This window comes from Eptatretus burgeri, chromosome 1 (assembly GCF_056783735.1).
Source record: "Eptatretus burgeri isolate ZD-2024b chromosome 1, Ebu_testis_v1, whole genome shotgun sequence".
Taxonomy (NCBI): Eukaryota; Metazoa; Chordata; class Myxini; order Myxiniformes; family Myxinidae; genus Eptatretus; species Eptatretus burgeri.
Genome location: NC_140961.1, coordinates 62,188,330 through 62,210,849, shown reverse-complemented (window position 1 = coordinate 62,210,849; position 22,520 = coordinate 62,188,330). Strand labels below are relative to the sequence as shown.

At 43.2% G+C, this 22,520-nt stretch overlaps 1 pseudogene; it reads right to left on the bottom strand.

The window, feature by feature from the left end:
* Nucleotides 1–17,530: 17,530 nt before the first annotated feature.
* On the bottom strand, nucleotides 17,531–22,083 carry LOC147034589 (uncharacterized; annotated as a pseudogene).
* Nucleotides 22,084–22,520: the final 437 nt, after the last annotated feature.

The window sequence follows — 22,520 nt, the reverse complement described above, 5'->3', positions numbered from 1 at the left end:
AGCACGACTGCATAAGACAGCTAAGTAGTCTTCTTAAAATCTTATATAGATGGGGTATTCTCATGCGATTTTGTGGAGAATTAGGTCATCTCATCTTATCCTTTACAAATACTTGCATTGTTGGGGTCACATTGATGACAAAATGTTGAAGCTGTGCATTTAGAAAACGATCTGACATGAAATGGCAGTCTATTTGACAATTTTAATCACAAACGACAGTTCTTCTTCTGAGCAGTATGCCATTGTATAGAAGGCCAAGTAAACTTAATTATTAGTTTCTCATCCTGGCTTAAAAAAAATAAAAAAATAAACAAAGAGGTATTTTCCAGCCTTACTATTTGATATTTTTACCCTGCGCCTGAGAAGCGAAAAACAGGGCGAAGCGATCGGTAGCGTACGTAGTACTTATCTGCATTTTGTTAAGAGCGTAAATCGAAAACCATTCAGCAGAGGAAATTGAAACTTTACCACATGTTATAATATAACCATGTGATATAGTGGTCACTCTTTTAAGGTCAACATAGGTCAAAGGTCAACATAGGCCAATTTTCTAAAATCCTCAATTTCATCCGATTGACTTGAAATTTCAACAGCATTTTCATATCCCCTCACTGAATTCAACCACCAATTATTTTTGATGACAACATCGGTCAAATTCCTGAAATCCACATTTTTCTTCCAAATTACTTGAAATCTGAACAGGATTTGCATATCAGGTTATTACATTTAACCACAACCTTTTGGCCTTTGTTGACCTCACAAATAGTTGAACATAGACTGAATTTGTACAATTGTTAATTTTCATCTAATTGACTTGAAATTTGAAGAGGATTTGCACATTTGGTCATTGAATTCAACTCCAAATTATTTTTGAGGTCCACATAGGCTGGGATTTCTAAAATTATCAATTTTCATCCAATCCACTTGAAATTTGAACAGGATTTTCAGATCAGCTCACTGAATTAAACCACTAATTTTTTTTGAGGTTAACATTGGCCAAAAGGTCAACACAGACCAAGTTTCTAAAATTGTCAATTTTCATCCAATCGACTTGAAATTTGAACATAATTTTCAAATCACTTCACTGAATTCAACCACCAATTATTTTTGAAGTCAATCAACATAAGCTAAAAGGTCAACATAGGCCAAATTTATGAAATCTTCAATTTTCGTTCGATTTACTTGAAATTTGAACAGGATTTTCATAAAAATGATCATCATGTGTCATGCTGGCAGCCATATTGGATCGAAGGAAAAATCTTTGAAAATCTTCATAGGAGAAACTGCTTCACCAATCAATGCAAAATTTAACTAATTGATCAAGTGCTAATGGGAAATATGGTTTGATAAAGATGACATAATCAGTCATGTATTCTGTAAGCCATATTGTAACAAAGAAAAAAAAACCCTTAAAAAACAAAAGAGTTGCATCGCACTAAGTCCTTCTCAAAACTGCATGGGGTATTCCATGAATACCATCTAGTTCAGATTTTTGAATTTTTTTCCCAGATGGCCACCACATGGTGAAGTCCACCAGACTAAAGACTAGTACTTGCACCAAAATTCTTCTCATATACAGTGGCGGATTAACATTTTCTGGGCCTGAGGCTTAGTATGTATGACCGGGCCCTTATATAAATATACTATAAAAATATAATTTCCATTGAGGGAGTAATGCATCATCGTGCACAAAACAAGTATATTTTTCAACAAAAAAAGTTCAACTAGGGTAAAATATTGTTTTGACAACAGGCAATTACCTAAGAGGAACACAATTTGGCAGGGAACATTATTTCACGTGAGTAGAGCCATAACAGTGATAGTGTGACACCTTTGTCGAAGTGTGTGGTTGTTGCGAAACGCTCTTGTTTCTCGTCTCTTCTGGCTCGCCATAAGTATTCATGATGCAGAAATAAAGAAGAGCGGTGATGATTCAGGCAGTGGGAAGGTTCAGGCAGTGCATTTCCTGAAAACATGTATGAAACCTACAGGCGTGACATTTAGAGTGATATTGCGGGAGAGTTTGTTTACATAGATCACTAGCATTTGAACGGCTGACGAGTGAGGAGGCGTGCTTTGAGCAGCATGTCAATTTTGTGTTTTTTTGGAAATTCCTATAGTATGTAAATTTTCGAGATTATATCAAAAGCTATAGATCCATTCATATTTCAAGTGCATACATAAGCATTAGTATGGTGAATCAGTGTTGTATATTGGAAGTGCTGTGCTTTACAACAAACCCAAGATTCTCTCCAATGATAGTTGAGTGTATGGTGAATGTGTATTCTTAAAATTTATCAATGATATGGAAGCATGATTTATATATTTACATGATCATTTACAGAGTTATTTTTTTGTATTTCAGAACTGAACAAATAATGACCTATTATCACAAATCAGGAGCTCAAAAGGCAAAGGAAAGAGAAGAAAGGAAACAACTGGAGGAAGCTGTATTGAGATGTACCCCAACAATAACTTTGATGTTTACAACTATTTCAAGAGATGCCTCCACCAGTAAGGACGAACACTCTGTACCATCTCCCACCGATGAAAGCTCAACTGAGATAGAAACAAGTACCAAAAAAGACACCAATGACAAAAACAAGAGTGAAGATTCGACACAGTTTGTGGAAAAAGAGAAAAGTCCTGTCAGTGAGTTGGTATTGTATCCTAGTGATCTTGCGCTTTGGCCAGAAACAATTTCCAAGTCAATGCAGGATTACTGGGTACAAAAATCTAGCTTTGAGTGTTCAAACAAGAATAGTGATACGTCTATATCTGAACAAGTTGATGGGCGACAGAAGAGATGTTTCGCAAAATCACTGTTTACTCGGATTAATTTGGTCAATGGTGAGAAAAGAGAGAGAACATGGCATTGTTACTCACTCAGCTCTGGATGAGTGTTCTGCTTCAATTGAAAGCTATTTTCTCATCGAGAGAACCGGGACCTGAACCCATTTATTCATAGTGGCTATAATGATTGGAAAAATGTGAACTCGCGTATTGAATGACACGAGAACAGTCCTGAGCATCGCAATCCTACTTCGACTTGACTCTGAGTTCAAAGTTAACTGGAAGTGTTCACAGTTTTGTGGTAAAAGAACAGAATGCAGAACGAGTGTAGGCAAGATCTGTCCTGGAAAGAGTTGTCGCAATTATCAAATTTTTATCTGAATGTGGATTACCATTTTGTGGACATGATGAGGTTCTAAACTCGCCTTCAAATGGCAATTTTCTTGGGACATTAGCACTACTGGCTCAGTTTGACCCGTTTCTATCCAATCACTTGGAAATGCATAGCGGAAAGGGCACAGGTTCTTTCTCATATATATCATAGACTGCATGTGATGAGTTGATTGAAATTATAGGACAGAAATTATTCAAAGAAATCATCACTGAAATAAAAGAAACTAAATATTTTTCAATATCTTTCGATTCCACTCCAGATATTGCTAACTTTGACAAACTGGTACTGACTTTTCAATATGTTCACAAGGACGGACCAGTGGAACGTTTTACAAAGTTCCTTGATATGCATGGCCATACTGCTAAGGATATTGTCAAAAGTTTTTCCTCTTTCATGAAAGGGAATCATTTGAACATTTCCAACTGCCGAGGTCAATCTTCTGACAACACAAGTATGAATGGAAAGTATAATGGTGTGCAGGCATTGATATGCAAGGGAACCGCTTCAGCCGACAATGTACCAGCCGACAATGTACCAGGCTGTGCACACTCGTTTAATCTGGTTGGGAAATCTGCTATTGACTGTGTGCCACATGTCTTCCACTTCTTTGACTTCATACAAAGTTGTTATACATTTTTCAGAGCCTCTACACACCGATGGAGATTGCTTCTGAGGGAATTAGGTGAACTACTGCCTGTACTCAAACGTACACATGCTTCAAACATACACATGTGTGTCAACACACGGTGGTCTGCACATGCTTCCAGTGTTAATGCTTTGGATCAAGGATACTCTGAGATTCATGTGTTTGCAGAAAATGGTTGAGGATCCATATGAAAAAGCCGATGCACGCTGTGAAGCAAAAGCTCTTGCTGAAAAAATGGAAAATTTCGAAACGTATTCTACTGAGTGTCTGGACAATGCTCCTACAATGCTTCCACCAAACAAGCATAAGTTTGCAAAGTTAAACACTGGATCTGAATACAGCAATAAACATTCTTCATTCACTGAAATAATTTGTTGCATCACAGAGAGAGATGCTTGACGAATTTGAAAAGAATGGCATTCTGAAGACTACCACATCAACTTATAAGGAAGAAATAACCAGAAAACGTAAGCGCAGTGTGAAAATGAAGTTGTATGATGGACCAGCACAGGAGACTGACCTGTCAGGCTCAGCGTGTGAATCATTCCATATCAATGTTTTCCTACCTGTCATTGATCAGCTGTGTAGCACCTTCAATAAACGGATGGATGCTTACTCAGAACTGAACACAAAGTATAGATTCTTGACAAATCTTTTGCAATTGAAGGATGAAGAATTGCAACAGGCTGCACATCATCTGATTTCTTGCTATCCTAAGGATCTTGAATACAGCATTGGAGATGAATTGATTCAGTTCAAAAAATGTATGGAACTTAATGTACAGGCAGTTGGTATTGACACTGAATGTAATTTTGAACTTCATATGTTTAAGCAAATTGTGTCAAACAACCTCTCTTCAGTATTTCCCAATGTATTTATATCCCTTCGAATGTACCTATGCCTGATGTGATCCAACTGCAGTGGAGAGAGATCATTTTCTGCTCTAAAACGTATCAAAAATTACCTAAGGTCAACAGTGAAAGACAAAAAGCTGAGGTACTTCTCATTGATGCACATCGAGTCGGAGCATTTGCGTAAATTGACAGTCAGGATATTATTAATGAATTCACGGACAAAAAATGGCGCAAATTTAAAGTTTTAATTTTCGATTATTTATATGGATTTTTAGAGCATACATTTGTGGTGGAAGTGCCTTCATGTTGATCTTATTTAGTTTTAGTTTTAATGTGATAAAAAGCAAAATTCTTTCAGTTTTCTTTTTTAATTTGATTTTACTTATGGATTAATATATTTTAATTTTTATGGATCTCGTTTTCTGAAAGAAATACTTTGGTTTGATTGGTATTTTTTACTTATACACATATTTTTGGCAGGCCCCTAAGACATCCGGGCCTTAGGCTTCAGCCTATGCAGCCGATAGGGCAATCCGCCACTGCCCATATACCTTTAAACATGACGTTGGTTATACACTTGATACGTCAAATTTTATGAAGGAGAGGAAAAAACAACCCACAAACATATGGCCTCAAAAAAGGAAGCATGTGGTGATGAATGAATCAGTTCATCTTTTTTTTCTTTTTTTAGAACTTGAGAGAAAATAGTAAATATAGAAAAAACGGAGGTGGCCATCAAAAAGTAAGCAGGCAGGGATCAGAAACTAATAATTTATTTTACTTGGCCTAAGGTAAACATGTACCACGTGTCACAGTCCACATCATCACTTTACATTAAATTCCCATTTCTAACAATACAGGCTCCAAAAAATTGCTCATTCGAGGTGAAATGTATACAAATCCATCGGAGAGGGGTACACTGCTATATCAATTCATTTTGTACTGTTTCAATGTGAGTTTGATCCCGAGTTTCTAAAAATTACTTATTATTGGATCATGAATGACTCAGTCAAATAATTACATTTTGTTATGGGCATGGGTACTGAGTGTGTTATGAGGGGGTTAATCATTGTTTCTCCCTGGAAGAACCGGACCTGGGGCCACCGCTCACAATGAACTTTGTGGTGCGGTGGGTTGCTTAACAACCACAAATGCCAATCGGTTAACCACGAGTTCCAGTGTGTACCATCAAATGTTCAGGTTAACTAGAGGTCACGTGGCATCTTGACCGGGGAACGTGCCCTCAGCGATGCACCAATCTTATCTTGATTAGCTCTTAAGTAATGCGGCCGAGCGTTTACTGCTGGGGGATGCCGACTATGACAGATTAATTAGTTTGGGAAATATAATGTCCCAGTCTATCTTGGTTCACACAATGGTGGATCAATGGAAGGAAATGACAATCACTGACAGGTTTAAACGTCAACAAAGAACTTATTATTAAGAAAAACAAATACATTGAAGAACTTTATTTTTCCTTCTCAATTAAATGGATGAATTCAAATCAATCAAATGTTCAATCAACAAAATAATCTCAAACAAATAAAGAATTCAACAAGCATTTGTAGAAAAATGGACAAATCAGATGCTTATCACTCTGTCTTACTTAACAATTAAACATGAGACATGGGTACCCAGCAGATCATTCAGGGTGAAACTAAATCCAGTCTCGGCTTACGAAGGCAGAAATCGTTGTGCATCTAATAAAATGTCCCCAAATGTGTGAGCATTCCTTGGTCTGCTGCCAGCGCCCTGCCTCGGAGTGCACCCACCCGCAAACAGGCTCAAACACCAATCAATGTCACGTTGTCACCCCCAGGACCCAGGAACACTAAGAACCAGATAGGCCAAGAATCAGGTACACCAATATAATCAGGTACGCCAAGAGCCAGGTACCGAACAGAACCAGCAGGAATGATCCAACTGTCACCAACCGTCAATTGCTGTCACCAGCGAGCAGGAGCTGTCACCAGCCACTAGGAGCTGTCAGGAGCCAGCAGAAGCTGTCACCAACTGTCAGGAGCTGTCAGAAGCTATCAGCAACTGTCAGGAGCTGTCAACAGCTGTCACCAACCGTCGGGAGCTGTCTGCAGCTGTCATCAACCATCAGAGCTGTCACCAGCTGTCAACAACCTTAGGAGCTGTCAGCAGCTGTCAGCAACCGCCAGGAGCTGTCAGCAGTTGTCACCAGCCATCAGGAGCTGTCAGGAACTGTCAGAAGATGTCAGGAACCATCAGAAGCTGTCGCCAACTTTCAGGAGCTGTCAGAAGCTGTCAGCAACCGTCAGGAGCTATCAGCAGCTGTCAACAACCATCAGAGCTGTCAGCAGCTGTTATCAACTTCCAGGAGCTGACAGCAGCTGTCAGCAACCATCAAGAGCTGTCAGTAGTTATCACCAGCCGTCAGAAGCTGTCAGGAACGTTCAGGAGCTGTCAGGAACCATCAGAAGCTGTCACCAACTGTCAGGAGCTGTCAGAAGCTGTCACCAACCATCAGGAGCTGTCAAGAGCTGTCACCAACCGACAGGAGCTGTCAGCAGTTGTCACCAACCATCAGAAGCTGTCAGCAGCTGTCACTAACCGTCAGGAGCTTTAAGCAGCTGTCAGCAACCATCAGAGCTGTCAACAACCGCCAGGAGCTGTGAGCAGCTGTCACCAACCGTCAGGAGCTGTCACCAGCTGTCACCAACTGTAAGGAGCTGTCACCAGCTGGTACCAAACATCAGAATCTGTCAGCAGCTGTCACCAACTGTCAGGAGCTGTCATCAGCTCTCAACAACCTGAGAGGACATGTACATGTACGGAGCTGCAAGGAGCTGTTACCAATGGCCAGGAGCTGTCAGGAAGGTGGTCCTCACATCCTTTTTAGAGGCGACCAGTGTGGGCAGAGCCTCAAGCAGACCTCTCAGCCAAATCTAGTTTGCCTATTGGCGCATCGCTGCATGTCACCTCCAACCATCAATTCTCACGGTCATTCTCTCCTCACCATTGAACGAGATGCTTCTCTCAATGAACACAGGCTTGGCTTATGACACCATGTTTGGGGCATTGGACAAACGCGAAAAAGTGAAAATGTGAAGCGGTCACAAAATGTCAATGGGAAATTATTACCTCTAGATATGAAGAAGAGCCAGTTAGCTTCCAGAGAGCTGATGAACGCGGTGTCGAACGCCAATGGGGGGAAAAATGGGTATCTGTCGTCGATGAAGGAAAGGCAGGGGTCGATCTTCAATGGAAAAAGGTGGGCCTGAGGTAAATGATCTAAGACCACAGCCATGTTTGACCATCCAAATAAACTGTTTAGGAAAAGCCCGCATTGTTTTTAATGACTCAAATGCCCTGTAAGTCCAAAGTGAAAAAGATAACCAAAATAAAATGTGTAAATCAATCGTCTATTTCCATGCCAATGCATCTTGATATAAAGGGAATAGAATGAGTCTCCGTTGGACTGACGGCAATCTATCGCGTGCACGAACGGTGAATATTGCTCATGCAGAAATTTAAACTGAAGTAAAATCGCACATCATGAATGTGTCGAAAAGAGGAAAAGGATATCCCATAAGAAGGACAGGGAGCCTGTTCTCTCTGCTTCTCCAATGCATCAAAGAGTTAGAATCCCCCCAGATAAGGGGATGGGTCTCTTCTAAACATGCATTTATGGAAATAACTGTCTGAGGACCAAGATGTCCTTTGTTTCAGGTCAGGTCAGATGAGATCTGTGACTTGCTACAGGTACCATTTAAACCTGTACGAACCTGTTTCATGGTCGGGTTATAGGCGATGAGACGATCTCCCCCACCAAGTTTCTTGGTGAGGAGGGTGTATGATATGGACACCCAGCAGGAGGATCAAAACTTGTAAAAGGGCAGAGGAGCTCCTTCTGAGTCAACGGCCATCCGTATGTCATGCCCAACTGTTTCTGCGGATGTTCTCCTGCAGGTTGGTTTTCTTTTTATTAGGACGTTGGTGGTAAGATTTGCACTCTGGCCACCGTAAAACACTTCATTCCATAAAACATTCGAAAAGCATAAAAATATCTGAAAACCCACTCTGTGGGACTACCTCCTGTGCAGCTGCCCTTCACGGGGCAGCTCAACGGATGATGGGATTGGAGCAAAGCCTTCGGGACCCCCAATCTTTGACGATAGGAGGAAAACCACGGGGTAACCTTCCCGGGTCAGATTGCTGTAGTGTGTCGGGGTGGTGCTGAGGTGTCATCCACCAGATGGCGGTCTCCAATGGTTAAACTGAGGTGGTCCCTTCAGGAGGGTGCTTGAAAAGTTCTATCCCAAAGAAAGGATGATCACCTGTCTCTGTAATCATCTGAACTCAAGCGTTTGGACATCGGCATTGCAGCACTCTCTGAGGTTCGGAGACCGGACTGCTGCAAGATCATGGCAGGTAGATACACCTATTATTGGTCTGGTTGCTCTGATGGTTACCATGCCCAAGGAGTTGCTGTAGCTATATCCAATATGTGGACTCTAATGATAATTGAGCTAACACGGGTCAACGAGCATATTATGAGACGAAGGATTTGTTACTCCTTGGGGTCATTTCCCTGGTCTCTGTATATCCTCCGACTGAGGCGAGTGATCTCACCGTGAAGGACGCATTCAATGCCATGCTAGTGTCTGTGGTTGATCAGTGCCCCAGGCGAAATACACTTCTAGTCTTAGGAGACTTCAATGCATTGATTGGAACTGATAGGTATGGTTATGAGACATGTGTTCGTCCCCATGGGTCTGGAACTGTGAACCAGAATAGCACGAAGTTCTTTGACTGCAAAAAGTCATGGACTTACGGTAGCTGGTTCATAGTTTCAGCACCCACAGGCTCATTGCTGGACTTGGTATTCCAACGCTGGTGGTATGAATAAGGAGATGAACCATGCACTCATTGATGGTCACTGGAGGATAATCCAGAACAGCAGGGTCTACTGGAGTGCTCAGTTCCTCAATACCGACCACAGGATTGTTGTAGCAACTATGAAGTTGCAACGTAAATCCAGGAGAATAGTACCACCCGAGCCTAGGCTGGATGTTGGCAAGCTTAAGGATGAGAGGGCAGCTGAGGAGTTACATTTGGGCAGTCTGGGTGTTTTGGGGAATCCTGAAGTGTTGTGGAGTGCCTTCAAGACCACCGTCCATGATGTTTCTGGTGGATATCGTGGAACTTACCATAGGGTGAAGAAGAAGTTTATCTCTCAAGGGATACTGGACACCATTGACCAGAGTCGCAGGGCAGGCTGAATGGCAGAGCTGAGCTGTTCAGGGAGCTCAGGCATAAAACTGTATGTGCACTAATGGTGGACAAGGAGGCCTATTTGTGAGGAATCTTTGAGGGGGTAGAGCATCACCTGCGGTCAAGTGATTCTTTTGCTGCTTACAGGCAAATTCATGCATTACGTTATTCAAAGCCCATCCCTCAGTGTACTGCAGTTAGAGCAGAGGGTGGTAGGCTCTTGCCAGAGGAGTCCGAAGTGAAGGCCCACTGAGCTGGTCACTTTGAGCGGCTGCACCAGGCTGTTCCACCAGCTGTCGAGATGGATGTCAGGGGTGTTACTATCCCTATTGCTGATCCTCCAAACAACTGTGGTCCACCTTCATTTGTGGAAACACAGCTTGTGGTGAACCGTTTGAAATGCTGCAAAGCTCCTGGGATTTGTGACATTCATGCTGAACCTATCAAAGCTCATGGAAATGCTGTACTTTTGTCATTGCATGCAGTTCTGTGCTCCATTTGGAACACAGGCATCTTCCCAACTGACTGCATGAGGGACCTTGTTGTCCCTCTTTGTAATGGGAAGGGCCATCACCAAGACTGCAACAACTTCCGAGGGGTGACGCTGCTTTCAGTGCCGGGCAAGGTATTTGCTCGGATAATTATTGATGGGGTTCGCCACCATATGCTTCAGCAACAGCATCCAGAGTAGACAGCCTTTTCACCAAAGAGGTCAACTCTTCATCGCATCCTTGCTCTTCGGGTCCTCAATGAATGCAAATGAGAGTTTCTGCAAGAGCTGCTCGCAGCCTTTGTTGATCTCTACAAAGTATTTGATTCATTGAATCAGGATGCTCTCTTTAGGATTCTTGGTCTTCCTCTGGTGCCACCAAAACTGATCAATCTGATAGCTGAACTATACTCTGGTACTGAAAGTGCTGTGAGATGTGGTGGTACCATCTCTGACTTATTTCGAGTTGCAACTGGAGCTTTTCAGGGGTTTGTACTAGCCTCCACACTTTCAGCACTTGTATGGACTGGATTCTGTGGAGGATGTCAGAGAGGTCAAGATGTGGTGCATCGCTTGAGAATGTCAAGATCTCTGACGTTGATTTGGCAGATGATGCAGTCATCTTTGCAAAGACTCTGGATATCCTTTTGGGGGCCCTCGAGGTTCTGAATGGGGAGTCGGAGCCGCTGGGATTATGGTTTTCCTGGGTCAAAACTAAGATCCAGGTTTTCATTGACATCTTGAATGCTGTTTTCTTGTCTGTACCTGTTTGTGGCGAGGATGTTGAGGTCATGGAGCGATTTACTTACCTTGGCAGTGATATTCTTGTCTCTGCTGGCTTTACTCCAGAGGTCAACAGACGTCTGGGTCATGCTTGTGGAGTCATGGATTAATTGGATCATGGGGTGTGGCACTGCAGGTACATTGAGGGGGAAGACAAAAGTCAAGTCTTCAGGTCCTTGGTGCTCCCAGTCTTGCTCTTTGGATGTGAGCTTGGAACTCTGACCAGGGATCTGAGATGGAGACTTAATTCCTTTGGAACCAGCTTTCTTCGGAGAATTCTTTGCTATTGCTGCTGGGATTTTGTGTCCAACGAGCGGTTGCTGAGAGACTCAAATGAGATTGTTACCTGAGGCTGTATGGACATGTGGCTCGTTTTCCTGACACTGATCCTGCTCGCCAGATTCTCTCAGCGAGGGAGTCTCGTGAGTGGAGGAGGCCAATGGGTCGACTACGTACCTCGTGGTTGCAGCAGGTTGATCAGCATCTCAAGCAGGAAGGGATAGGCCAGGCATCTGCCTGGGATATGGCCAGATGGAGGCCCTTGGAGTGGAAGCAGTGATGTGCTGCTCTGGCGCATGCTCCCATACCTGACCTGACCTGACCTGGATGTTGTGGATATTACTCAGATCTGATTCTGAAATCCATAACAATGTGTTCATTATGGACTATTGGAACATACATTTAGACATGTAGACTTTTAGATTCCTTACACCTTTTAGATCCCCATAGACCTTTCAGACCCCTTCAGACCATTTCAGATATTTTATTCCATTTGGATGGTTTAACACCCATTTAGCACACTCTTTAGACCACTTTTACCCATTAGAACCCTAAAACTGTTAAGACCCCTTCGACCCAAAATACCTCCAATACCCATTAATACCCGTCGGACCCCGAAGATCCACAGGCCCCCTAAGACTCTTAAGACCCCTTAGACACATTACTTTGAAGATCCATGAGAACCAAAAGACACTTGAAGACCCAATAAGACCCCAAATACCCTCGAGGATCCTAAGACCCCATTAGACCTTCTGTCAGTGCGCCTTCTGCATTAACATATGAGGTTCATTAACCCTAACCCTAATCAAAAGGCAGCCGCCTCGGTGCCGAGCTATGATGGTGCAAAATATAATTAATTAATTGATTTTTGCTGTCTTTGTTGTCCGGTTCTGCTCATTTTGGTTGGTAACAGCAAAATTTCCCACAAGAAATGGAAAAAATTCCTAAGCAGCAAAGAGAATAATCTCATGTGGCAAAGAGAAAATGGTGGCCATCACATCAATTTTACCCCATTACAACTAAATGGGATTTTTGGTGATTTTATTATTGCTATACCTCAGAATTTTTCAAGATATCAAAATGGAGCTTACAGCTTATTTGTACCTATGTGTAATATATACAATTTGGTCAAAATTAGTCAAAGGTCAAGGTAAATGCCATCCAAAACATGTAAAAAATATCAATCAGGCCAAAATTAGAAAATGTATCAACCAAATTTGTTATGCACAACATTCAATCATGCAAAACACTTGATTGGTCAAATTTTCGAAATTACCAAATTGCTGTTTCTTTGGTAACTATTGTTTATGGATTTCGCAAGTATCATGTTATGCACAACATATATATATATATATATATATATATATATATATATATATATATATATATATATATATATATATATATATATATATATATATATTGTTGCGGTGATGGGTACTGAGACACCAGCTTGTCACTCAGGGGGATTAACCACTGGTTGACTTCGGTAGAGCCGGACCTGGGGCCACCGCTCACAATTAACGTTATGGTACGGTGGGTTGTTTTAAAACCATGAACGCCACCCAGTCAACCACGAGTTCCAGTGTCCACCGTCTAATTATTCCGTTTAACTCGAGGTTACGTGGTTACCTGAGTGGGGAGCGGCCCTCAGAAAAGCACCAATATTATCTGATTAGATTTTAATTATGGCGGCCGAGCCTTTTAACCGCTGGTGCGTGCCGACGATTTTGGGTCAAATCTGTGGTAATTACCTCCCAGTCTATCTCGGTTCGAACAATGCGAGACCAATAGAAGGAAAGGGGAAACACGGACAGGTTGGAAATCGACAAATAATTTATTAATAATAAAATAAATAAATAAAAATAACTTTTTATTTGCTGAGGTAAATAAAGAATTTCAAAGCAAAATCAATTAAAATGCCTGGAAAGAGAAAAAGAGCAGATGCTTTTCGGGGGTTGACTTGCAGCTAAACACAGACAAGGTTACCCAGCAGATCAATCACGGGGAGGGGAGAGGGAGAATCATCTAGCTCACCAGAAAGTCGTCCATGAAGCGAAAACGTCCTGAAAATACATGCATGCGTGCGTGTCATGTCTGTCGCCAGCACCCAGCTTTGCCATGCACCCTCTCGCTCGGCAGCCTTGAATGCCAGTCAACGTCTGGAGGGCACCGAGATCGTCCGTCGAGGGTGTAGACCCTGGTGTTGTTGGGAATCGACCCGAGCCTCACTTTTTGGCAGCACTGCTAACACCCACACGCGCACCACACGCTCACTTGCCAAAGCACTGGAAGGGCGAATTGTCTCTTCGGCGCTGGTTAGACACCCACTTCTTGGTCACTTCTCTCGCCCTTTCCTTTTTCCTCTCTGGAATTTTTCTCCTCAGAGAACATTCCTCTTTCGCTCGTTTATTTATTTCTCAGAACATCTCCTTTCTCCTCACAGAACGTCTCTCCTCACAGAACGTCCCTCACGCTTTCTCACTCGTTTTTTATCCCAGGCCCTCTCTACGGGGTGCCATCCACCCCAAGCTCATCCTGCACCACCGGGCACGGTTACCATGACGACCCGTGTGCTCTCAAAAAAAGGGCTTCGGAGCTCGCGAAAGAATGTTGCTGAGGAAAAACGAGGGGGGCTTCACAGTTCGTGAAAGATATGTGTGAACATATCTGTCGTAAATTTAAAAAAGCTTCCCATAAGAGAGGGGATCTATCCTTTACCCTTCTCAACGTATCACATTTAAGATCCCATTAGACATGTGGATGGGGCTAATCTGAACATGCATTTAAGGAAATAATGGTCTGAGGACCTGGATGTGTGGATGCATTCATCAGACCGGATTCTGAAATCTGCAACAATATATATATATATATATATATATATATATATATATATATATATATATATATATATATATATATATATATATATATTTATGAGCCTGGTGTTGGCGCAGTGGTTAGGGCAGCGGCTTGGGATCCAAAAGGTCCTGAGTTCAAGCCCCGTTGGGCCACTGAATTAATACACTAGGGGGTTGACTCAGCCTGTCATCCTTCCAAGGTCGGCGAAGTGAGTACCAGTATACTGGGCCGGTGTATACCCCGGATAAAATAGGTGTACCATATGCCTGTGTCGTAAGAGGCGACCAGGGTTGTGTCAGGAAGGGCATCCGGCGTAAAACATGTGCCAAATCACTATGTGGATCATATGGATGATCCGCTGTGGTGACCCCTATCGGGAGCAGCTGAAAGAAGAAGAAGAAGAAGAAGAAGAAGAAGAAGAAGAAATATATATATATATATATATATATATATATATATATATATATATATATATATATATATATATATATATATATATATATATATATATCACTAAAATAGTTCTGAGCTGCCCGCCATTCTCGATAAGTTAAACATGTACAATGTGTGATGGTCCACACACTCATTTTGCAATGAATTTCCGTTTCAGCCAATACACACTCCAAAGTAGAATGAGACTCGGTCGAGTGCATCCATCTGCCAGGCTGAACAGTTCACGTTTTGTATCCCACTGATAGACCAGATATGAATCCGGCCCTGAACCAAAATAGTGAACCAAAATTTTTTTTATAAACCTGAACCAAAATTGGCTTGTTATTGTCACCTTGTCAAATCATCCAGCTCTGTTAAATTGGATATTTTAATTGCCAAATTAATGTATGTTACCCCATTGTTATATAAAACATTATCTGTATTATAATACCAAGCTTGCACACTAAAAACTCGGCTCACCATCACACGATCCCTTTGAAATTGCTGTGGCACTTGGGAGACATGCTGACAATGTTTGGGAATTATTGGCGTTCCATCGTACCACTTGCATTTTGCACAATGCGTATTTTTGTCTTTCCCCATATACGGTCTGTCTTCTGCTACCAGCAATGTTGTACTGCTATCCCGTGCATGTGCACAGGTATCACTAGTTTGTTATATAAATTTGCTCATTTATATTCACAAATAAAAAAAAGATTTATTTTTTTCAGAATATGAAAACAAAACCATCAGAAAGCCAGCCAGAGAAGCAGAGGAATGGAGAGATAAACTTTACACTGTACATGAGATGCCAGACAGTCAAGGGAAATGCAAGGACATCCAAAAAAAATTCTTGAATGTTCCAGCACAAGATAAATTCATATCTAAGATCACCAAACGTGATCGCCACAAACTCAGAGAAATTTGATTCCAAAAATATGAAATATCCCATGTACAATTAGGCCAGGGTGTGTACATGCAGCAAGTCACTCACCTGCAACCATTCCTTCAGAGCATATGTGATTTGCATCTTACTTCGTTTGAGATGTGCATCTGTTTTTTGCATACAACCGATTTATCTATGCGGTGCATATCCCAGAATATATTGCATATATGTATAGCTTGCAGAAAACAAATCCAGTCATTTGGCAGGAGTTTGAAAGTGGAGGATTTACAGTCCAAACAAATCCCACAGCATTCACAGGCTATCGGTGTTGATCAGGCTCAGGAACATATTAAAAAGGCTCATAAAGGTAGTGGAGGAGATTGTGGTATAACCACTAATCCAGAGGCCCCACTGCAATATTGTCTCAGTACTCCAGAGTTAACACGATTTTCTGCTAAAACAGAACATATGCTTCCTTGAACACTTTTAGAAATCAGCACAATGATCATTCTGCTGGAAAACGTGCATGACAGGAAAAATATGTACAAATGCTGAAAGATGTCCTGTCCAAATCAAATCCATTCAACGTTGGAGAGGTGAATAATGGCACAGAGATGATGTTGGTACATCTCACAAAGAAAGTAATCTTACCAAGAGAATTGAAAGAGAATATACTCAACACTGCAATCCAAGGTGAATCTGCTCACAAGGATTTTGTAGAACAGAGACTCTGTGGTGAGCAAAAGTTGTACGAAAAAATGACTAAGTTGAAAATTATTGGATGGAATGAAAGCAACAAAGTCATGAAAAGCAAAGTAGGAGCAGAGCAAGTTAAGATCAAGGCTTCAAACTCATTAATGGCACATTAGTGGCGCGGCACAGCTCAAATATTCAAAAGAATTGTGCACTAAGTGATAAAAGCACCAAATTTGGCACACTTGTAGAAAGACATATAATGAAGCGATTTGGATATTTAGCTACCACAGATTGAGCCTCTGAGGGCCGTGGCAGCCATTTTACAAAATGGCGGCCAGGTGACATTAAAATGGCCACCAGAGGAATTAAAATGGCTAGGGCTTCTACATTTTTGGAAGGATTTCATGGTTTATGGGGTCTATGGATGCGCCTCACCGAGTACTACAAACTTATGGGAGCAGATTTTCGAAATTCGAAATTTTGAAGGGGGGGGAAACCTTTTATGGGGAAATTTTTCAAATCACTGTGGCTTCTACGTTTATACTTCGGTGACAACTATCACTGTGCCTATATATGCGACTAATGAGGCTCTACAAAATAGCAGCTAACGATTTTCGCCTTTTTTAAGGGGGGGCAGGGGGGGAGAAAAATAGAAAAATCACTCTGGGCCCTACTACATTTATGTTTTTTTTAAGAAAGTCTGCGCCACCACGTAAAGAGTCACCCAACTGGTTGGTCCCCCACATGGCAGCAGGAAGGCCTAACTATAGCTAAGCTGACCGGGGGGGGGGGTGCCACTCCCCCAACTATCGGTTGGACTAAACTAGCTAACCTTCCATAACCCTAACTTATAATCCAACCTATAGCCCTGCGGGTGACATAATTACATAACAAACATAAAATAAATGACAATGAAAAAGCGTGTAAGAATAAACATTCCTGGAAATATATCATCAACAACTGACTAAAATATGATCTAAAAATGACCAAACATCCACCCACCCCGAAGCTTCTATTAAATCATTAAAAGTTAAATGCATGGTGTATTTACAAAAGAAATACAAAAGAATTTACTCAAGAAATACAAAATTCCACATAATACATTTCAATGACACATGATGTTACAGTGATATTATGAAAAACTCAAACTGAAAATTAAAAGTAGAAATGTCTAGTTCTGGGTGCACTCCCCCTCACACTGGCACAGAACAGTACATTCAAGTGCAGCATTTTTGCACTTGCAACGATTCACACAACCCTTCTTACATCTACATGACAGCAGTTCACGGCAAGTTTGGGCTGCTTGTGGTAATCTTGTCCAGTGGGGCTCATGCAGCCCCTCCTCACTTTTGGTCCACCCCCAGCTGGTTGCCGGCGGTAGCTCTGCTGCAGGGAGCAACACCTGGCCCCATACATGACCTCCCTGGTAGGCTGCCCTCTTAATGTGCTCTTCCAGAGCTGCCTTGGTTGGCGGAATCAACTCCACATTGTTCTTCCTTGCGAAAAGTTTCTTGCATGCCTTGTCAATGTCTGTGCATGGACTTGTTCTGTCGTACAGGAGGATGACAAATCTCTCAATGGTGTACATGACCTCTTCTGGTATGTCACTTGGTGCAGATGACAACTTCAACAGTGCTTCGGTCAACTCCGGCAACACATTCCAGACTGCCCACGCAGTCTTCTTCCCATGACTTTCAAAACTTGACACCGTGTCACACCCTGTCAGAGAATGGAACATCGTAAGTGCTTGTGCTTTATCTGGCCCCAGTCCAGCTGCTATTTCATGGGCTGCCAGGTATCGGAACCCTTTTCCAGTTCCGAATGCAATCCACAGTTCATTTTCTGGCTGCAGATTCTGGACAACCAAGACAGCCAACACCACAACATCTGTGTCAACCATTCTGATCATGATATTGTTGTGGCCATGGTGGGCTGCATGAGATACATGAAGCAGCATTCGACTGTCGGATTCCTCGTGGGTACATGGGACAGCGAAGACAGCTCAGACAGTGGAGGCTTGCTGCAGAATTCTTCTCCATCAGTGACGTCGAGTTGCTTGTCTTTCAGGTTAAACCACAGGAGGGGAGCTTCTGACAGGAACTTGAACAACTGTGTCTTGTTGGTGTCTACTCGAAGAAAGTTCTGCCAGTTTTTGGGTATGGCTCCTTCTGCTACCACACATCTGTGCACTCCTTTACCACGCTTTGCTCTTGCACTAGCTTTGAGTGAGTCAGCTATGTAGGTGTCCCATACCAGGTCCAGGCGTGATGAAGATTGAAGCCTTGTAGACATGGCAGCAGGAAGGCCTCTGAAGTTCTTGCATGCAGCAAGCTTTAGCATCTGCACAATGGCTGCTCCATCAATAACTATACTGGTAGTGGTAGGAGCCTCTGACCTTGCATCTGAGATCTCTTCAAAGCATGTGAATAGGTCGCTTTTTGTACCTCAGCGGAGACTCCATCCATCAGACAGTGCTGGAGGGCATGCCTGATTTTCATGGCGAAAGAACTCGTCCAGGTTTCCATCCCTCATCTGACAGCTGATGTAGAGCCGTGAGAAGAGTTGAGCATTGTTCTTGAGGCAAGTGAGCTTATGCTTCTCCTTGCTCACGTTCCTTCTTGGTTGAGCCTTGAACACTTTGAGCTTATTTCGGTGAATTGTGTCAGCAACTGGCTTGGTTCTTTCAACAAGGCAATCCCTGGGGAAAGCCTAGAACTGCTTTAGGCCAATCTCCCTTACCTTTCTGACTGCCTCAATTGCAGGAGAACCAACAATTTCTTTGGTATCAAGAGCAACGAGATCTGGGCTGTCTTCCTCAAAGGGGTTCCCAAGCTCTTCCATGACTTTGACTAGTGACCGGACATCTTCAGTGAATGTGGCTTGGACACTGGTCGTCTGGTCATGGTGGCGTATGTTCTCTTCTCTTCCAGAGTGCTGGTTTCCATATTGAAACTCCTCTATGATCCTCGCCACTTCCGGCCCAGCGATCATCCAACACCTTAAAGCAGCTGGGTTATCAGTGAGGCCAACTGCCCCACCATCTCCTTTGATGCAGGCATTGTTCTGCTCGTGTGCCTGGTCTATTGGGATTGATGAGAAGATCTTCTTTGTCTTTTGTACCATGAAGCTCCCTTCTCAAAACTTTGGGGCTACTTCTCGGTGCCTTTCAGGAAGTTCAGTCATGTCCTTCAAGTGAACTGGAATCCACCTGGCATACTTCATGTGGTCCATGGCAAGGAACCAACAGGCCAATTCTGTCAGGGCATCTAGGTGCACAGTGAACGATGCTTGTCGGAGAGAACGTACATACACATTCAACAACAACTCCAATTGCAACACAATTGACCAGTACTGGAACTGGGGAATTTCCTCTCCTCTCTGATAGCACCAAGCTTCAAAAGAAAGTTGATGTTCTCCATCATTATCTTCTCTCTTGCAATAATGGTCATAGGCTCGATGCTGCAGGATGTGCATTGCAGCAGCAGTAACCTGATGGACTCTCCTTGTGCGGGTGACATGAGATGCCCACAGGAAAGATTTGGCTGTTCCAGGTGTGGTAATCTCGGCTTGCACCAGTGTCTGCACCCACCCACTACCATCCAGCCAGTCTCCCAGTGTTTTGAGGGCAGCCATCTCGGTATGGAGACCACCAAACAGCACGACAACCTTATCTTCACCATATTTCTCTGGCCACCTCCACTGAATTTGCTTTGTCAAGGCAAATAGTGGCTGATCGGATGTGACTACTGGTGTTTGTCCTGGATTCAGATGTTCAACAGCAGTCTTCACGACATCTATGAAGTGGCAGATCATGGCCACTGTGTGGGCACTGTCCTGGAACATGGTGGTGGGGCAGATTGGTCTAACTTCTGGTGGCTGGCGGCTGACATGGAAAGCGGCCCAAGATATGTTCTCGCCTCCCTCATCATTTCCGTTTACGACCTGCCTTGCATTGTGTAGCCAGAGATATTCTTCCTCAGTATGCTCTTTAGCCTATCTGTCAAGTGACGTCACCCTAGCAGCAGGGACAGGCACATTCTTGACACTGCTGGTTACAGGAGGCACGTCAGTGTAGCAATGTGGCAGCTGGCGAATGAACATGCTTGCATCCCCAGATCCTCCAGTTACGACAATGGTTCGATCCACACCTTCTCCGATGAAAGTGGGATGTTGGATCAGTGAGATAGCTGTGCCATGGAAGGAGGACTTAGCTGTTGTTGAACTCGGATTGTGATCAATATTGTCAACTGCAGCAGTAGTAAAAACTTTTCCACGCATCTTGGGCGGGCAGACAACTTGCTCCAAGTGAAACTGCTCGCAGACACAGTTCCCCATCTGTGCTGTGAGGCGGAGGACACGATCATACGAGATGCTCATGCCAACATATGCCAGCCTATTCACCAGTTCCTACTTGCGCGTGTGGGCATGTAACATCATCCCCACGTATATTGGAAGAGGCGTTTCTTGCGCAGGGCTGTGCCGTACAGTGGAGGATGGTGAGGTGCTTTGCATACGCTTGTGTTTTACGCTGTTGAACTTCACAATTTGAGCAATGGTAACTGCTGCATTGCTTGTGTCTGTCATCTGATCCTCGATGCTGGGTCCCTCTAACACCATGCTGACCAGGCCAAGCAGCATTTGTGGCACAGCCTCTTTCTGGCATCCTTCAGGGAACCCAATGAAAGGCTTGGCTTCTCCAAACATGTGGCATCACACGACTTTTGCAGCACATGCAAGGTGGAGAGCATCATTGTCGCTGTCCATATCACAAGTTTTAGCAATAGCATCGCCAACATCTTCTCGAAATGCCAACAGGATGTCTCTTCCCTTGCTGTGTGATTGCACGTCAGGGAACTGGGCAAGGAGTCTCTGCTTGAGACGTGTGGAATGTACCCTTGTGTTGCTCCTGACGCCGAGCTGTTCAATTCTTGACTGGTATAGTTGAGCCAGTTCTGCTAACTTGAACACTGGCGCCGTCTCCTCATCCTGTCTGGTCTCTTCAATAAAGATCACAAGTTCAGCAAAAGCTACTCTTGACAGCTCTTTCTCTGGTTCAGTTTCTCCTGGCGCTTCAGAAGATCGGGCCGCTCTGGCACGATTATATAACCCTGACAAGCATTTGGCATGGTACTTAGCTTCCAGGGCCACCATGTCCCCAGCACTGAGTTTGCCAAGTAGGGCACTGTCTTCAAGGAGAGTCGCACAGTCCCTCACGTGCCTGTCAATTGTGAAGGTCGCTGCCTCATGAAGCCGTTCTGAGCCTGCAGGTTGTTCACAGAAGAAACAGGAGGGAGGCCTTGACTTATCTGTGCTCGATGAGAGGGACCTGGTGCGCTTGCATGCATCAGTATTATGGCTGTCATCAGCAGTTACATGCATTCGCTTTTCGGCTCTCTGTACTTTTGTCCTGTTATATTTCAGTCGACAGGTTTCTTGATAACCAGCATTGTTCGCAACCATAGCTGTTTCAATTCCGTGACCTTCGTCAAGCCGGCGTAACTGAAGAGTACGTGGAAGCTCCTTTAGTTCATTGAATCTGATCAGTTTTTCGGTCAGGGAACTGTAGCCGCTCCCGACATCTGTTCGCTTGGACTGTGAGGGACAAGTCAGTGTCTCTTTCATGTCGTCTTGACAGATGATACACAGGTTCCAGTTCATTGTTGGTGGATGTGACAACGTTGAGACAGGTCGCTCTGGGTCGACCAACTTGAAGCTCTTGGACATGGCTGCTATTAAGTGACGACCACCATCACCAACCTGCAAAAACACATAAATATATTAGAGTCCATGTTACGACTATACGAGCATATTATACAAAATTTTAATTATTTCCCGGAAAAAGGTTATCCCCCCACCCCCCCCCTTCACAATTTCGAAAATCTGCTCTGATACGTTTGTAATACTCGTTGAGACTCATCCATAGACCCCATAAACGATGAAATCGTTCCACAAATGTAGAAGCCCTAGCCATTTTAATTCCTCTGGTAGCCATTTTAATGTCACCTTGCCGCCATTTTGTAAAATGGCTGCCATGGCCTTCAGAGGCTAAATCTGTGGTGACCAAATATCCAAATCGCTTCATAATATGTCTTTCTACAAGTGTGCCAAATTTGGTGCTTTTATCACTAAATGCACATTAGGTGAGTTATGCTTCCCCACTA